Source organism: Elephantulus edwardii, unplaced genomic scaffold, assembly GCF_000299155.1.
Source record: "Elephantulus edwardii isolate Elephantulus edwardi_28Jun2011 unplaced genomic scaffold, EleEdw1.0 scaffold00044, whole genome shotgun sequence".
Lineage (NCBI taxonomy): Eukaryota > Metazoa > Chordata > Mammalia > Macroscelidea > Macroscelididae > Elephantulus > Elephantulus edwardii.
In genome coordinates, this window is record NW_006399794.1 from 9146893 (window position 1) to 9151519 (window position 4627).

Sequence of the window (4627 nt, forward strand, 5' to 3'; positions counted from 1 at the left end):
AACTCTGATCTCCCACATAGGAGACATGAATTCAACTACTGACCCACTACTGCATGCTGCTGTGTGCTTTTAAGTCAATTCTTACTCATAGTGACCTCAGATGACAATGTAGAGCTTCCCGGTGGGGTTTCCTGGGCCGTGATCCTTACAGGACCCAGCATTAGATCTTTTCTCCTGTGGAATTGCTGGGGGGTGTGGATTCAAATGGCATCAGCTCTGCAAATCTAAGTGTTCCTCAAACCTGACTATAATAGATACCCAAAACATTGCTGCTCCTCTGTGCTGTCCTCAGTGGGACCACTTTAGTAACCAGGCCAGAACCCTGGGAGCCAGCCCAGACTTCTCCCATGACTTCACCCTTCCTGTAGTGTGACCAAGTCTTGTTACCTGTACGTCTTCACAACCTTCACGCCTGTTTCCTGTCAGCCCCACAACTGCTAACCTGGGTTACACAAACATACCTGGTCTCACTCCTCTCATGGGTTCTGTCCCCTCCTCAGTTCTCTCCTTTTGCTTTCTTCTACTATCACTCTTCCCCTGAAGCTTCCCAATAATTTCTTCCTTTTGCCCTGAGTCTCAGGCAACATGGAGCTCCTTGAGTCTGTGTTACCCCAGGAAAGTTGTTTCAATCTGAAACAATCTCAGTTTCCTCGTTTTAAAATGGAATTTCACAGTTGCTAGAATGATTAAATGCCATAGTGTCTGTGAACTGTCTAGCACAGGCAATTGTATACTGTCAGAAACCTTGTCTACTTCTGCAGCTCACATTGTCCTAGCATCTCCCCAGAGTGTGTCCTGGGAACCAATCCTAGGGAAGGACAGAGCCAGGCCTAGGGACTGCCCTGGCCACTGCCCTGTGGGATTGCATTAGAGAATTAGTTTGTCAGCCTCTCTTCCTCACTTCTTCTCTTCTCTAACCATGCCCTTCCTTCAGCTCTGGCTCCTGCCTGTATCCCCCCTCAACCTCTGGGTCTGGCTGTTCCTGTCTCCATTTCACCTCCCCTTTCTGTGTTCCCTCATTCCTCCTTTTGCTGTACACATTCACGCTCCCTCAGTCTTGTTTTGTCATTCTCCCCAGAACTCTCTTGTCTCTTCTTCTTTCCCTTTTGCTTGGCCCTATTTCCTAACCTCCTTCTGCTCACTGAAGATACCTTTTTCTTCCTCCACTTACATTCCCTTCTGCCTTTTGTAGCCCCCCTCCTCACTCCTGTTGTCTTTCTGGTCCCTGCCCCTCCCAGGCCCCAGGACAGGAAGTTGAGGGAGGAGGTCTGGGCGGTACCAGCTCCCCTAGCCTGCTTCCCCTTCTGTACTCCTCTACTTCCTCCTGGGGGACTCCCTTCCCTTGTGGTTCCCCTGCGTCCCCCACTCAGCCCATCTCTCTTTTCTCTCTCATGTTTCTCCTTGCTCCCAAATCCTATAGACACACAGCTGGTGGGGGAGGGGGCTCTGCTTGTTAAGAAGGGGGACTGACATCACATTCATTGCCCCAATGAACAGTCTTGCCCCTCCCCCTCCTAATGAGAACCAGCTGTGGCTCCAGAGGCCCAGATGTGGGGAGAGAGGGGGAGAACAGGATGGAGTCAGAGGACAGAGAGTAACAGGACCAGGGATAGAGTGGGGGCATGTAGCAAGGCATACTGGGTGGGAGAAGAGATGTGACAGATCTGGGGAACAAAAGACACATCTAAGCAAGAGACAGAACAGAGTGGGGGGACAGAGACAAGATGGATGAAGGAAGGACAGATCTGGGGGGTGGGAGGGACAGAACCAGAAAAGGGAAGAGACAGGCCAGGGAGGAGGGGCAAGTGTTGGGGAAGAGGCAGTGAGAAACACTGGACAGATGGGGCAGATGGAGCTGAGCAGAGAATTGAGGAAAGGATGAGACAGTCTCGGGAGAGAGTCTGGAGTTTGAGTTTGGAACTGGAAGCTCTGGAGCAGGAAGTGATGAGGCACAGTCCAGACAGAGGCTCCAGGGACCTTGAGGTCACAGCTGCAGCCGCAGAGCTGACCAAGAGTGCCCCGGCAGCGTGTGTGAGAGCATGCCTGCGTGTGGGTGGGTGTGCGAGGGTGTGCGCGCGTGCCGGCCTGGGTGAGCCTGCGCAGTTGTGAGGGTGGCCCGTTGGGGTGTGTGTGTGTGTGTGTGTGTGTGTGTGAGAGAGAGAGAGAGAGATCATGGGTAGTATGTGAGTGTGAATGTGCTTCTCGTATGAGATCAAGATCATGTCTGTGTGTGTATGTGTGTCTGTGTACAAAAGTTTATTTATATGTACGAATAGCTGCATATAGGAGAGATGGATTCAATGCAAAAGAATATATGCAACTTTGTGTGTAGCCATGCTTCTGTATATAGTGAAGAGTGAGGGGTGTCTATATGTGTACCTCACAAGGTATATGTTACACTGTGTGTGCATTACTTATGCCTGAATATGAGTTGAGAGCATGAGAACATACGTTTAAGTCTGTGTATCGGTGAGCGTAGCGGCCAGAGAATGTGCCTGGCTGTGTGTTGGCCTGTGATTTTGTGACTGAACACTCTGTGCACGAATTGTGAGTGTGTATTGGAGTCTGCCCTAGTCGGGCACATGGTAGTGAGGAAGGCTCAGGTGTGTAACACAGATTGGGGGATGGGGCCCCCCTTCACACAGGATGTCCAGCTAGGCCTGACGGATCTCCTGTTCAAGGCTGAGCATTGAACTGGGCATTCATCCTGGGGCATTCAGGCATCCTTTCATTGAGAAAATTTGATCATGTTGTGCTTTGGAGCTTATCATAGCTCACTACACACAACAGTGAATAGGATAAAGTCCTAACCCTCCAATAGCTGATCATCTAGGAGGGGAGTTAAGTCATTGCTGTTGAGTTGGAACCAATTCATAGCGGACGCTATTGGCTTTCCCTGTTGAGGCTGTAAAATGGAATAAAATATCCATCTTTTTCCTCTGAACCATTGGTGGAGTCAAACTGCCAAAGGGTGTGGCCTTTGAGTTAGCAGCATAACTCCCTGCAGACTAGGCCACAACAATAGCGAATACGATAAATATGTGGACCTCAGTGTCTGTTAGCTTCTTTCAAACTCTATCTGCTCTCTTCCACTGACTGATTAAATAAGTAGATGAATGCCGACCTTTTCTTCCTAACCCAGTCTTTGGGCCTAGACTCCTGATCGGGTCCCTTTGGGCTATTCTAGAGACTCAGCTCCTCCTCTCTTTGAGTCAGGCCTGTGTTCACCTTGACTTCTCTATTCTGAAATCCTCTGACTTGTGATTGCAAAAAGAAGCCTGAAGGCTTTCTCCGATTTGGGTCTCAAGGGGACAGATCTTAAGTGTACACTTAAGAACTATGCAACCAGGATAAGAAGGGATGCACAGAAGGGCCCTATCAAGAAACGATTGAGAGAGTATTTACAAGATGCTCAAATCTAAGTTTCTCACTTAACATTATCTCTAAATCTCACAAAACTCCATAGGACAGGTATTACCCCTGCACTTGTTATTGTCCCACATAGATGGAAGACGTGTAAGTTGGAAGTATCAGTGGGATGGGAGTCAGGTATCCCCCCTCCTTTGAAAGATAGCATTATTATGTCAGATACATCCTGACCGAAAGCAGACAATACCAGAAGAATGTCTGTTTATGCTTCATTGACTATGCGAAGGAATTTGACTCTGTGGATCATAACAAATTATGGCTAACATTGAGAAGAATGGACATTCCAGAACACTTGATTGTGTTAATCCAAAACCTATCTCTAGATCAAGAGAATGTTGTCCAGAGCAAGAGCCCGCTACATGGTTTAAAATGGGGAAAGGTATGTGTCAGGGTTATATCCTTTTCCCATATCTATTCAGTCTGTATGCTGAGCAGATCATGCAAGAAACTGGACTCTGTGAAGAAGGATGTGGCATCAGGATCTGAGGAAGTCCTATCAGTAACCTATATTATGCAGTTGACACACCATATTTGCTGCAGGTGAGGTGAACTTGAATAGCTTGTTGCAGATTACAATCTGGATTTCATCTCAACATCAAGAAAACAAAAATTCTCACTACTAGATGATAGGCGGCATCATGATAAATGGAGAAAAGATTGAAACTGTCAACAGCCTCTGAACTGTGGTGTTAGATAAGAGTACTGAATATACCATAAACTGCCAAAAGAACTTTCTCTTGGAGAAAATGCATCCAGAGTGCTCCTTGGAGACAAAGATGAAAAGCTTCATCTCACATACCTTGGGCATGTTGTTAGGAGAGGCTATCCCTTAGAAAAGGACCTCATTGCACACCATCTTGCTACATTATTCACAGTAGCAAAGAGATGGAAGCAACTCAAGTGCCCATTGACAAATGAATGGATGGAAAAACGATGGTATATTTACACAGTGGAATACTACACAGCACTGAAAAATAAGGACATAATAAAATATTACACAACATGGGTGACCCTGGAGGACATTATGCTAAGTGAAATATCTCAGTCACAAAAGGACAAATACTGCATAACACCACTGTTCTAAAACAAGAGTGACTTGGGGTTGGGAGAAAACTAAGAAAAGAAGGGATAAGTAATGACCACTACATTGAAACAGATTAAGGAAAGAACTGTTTAAAAGGAATATATGAGTAGGCAT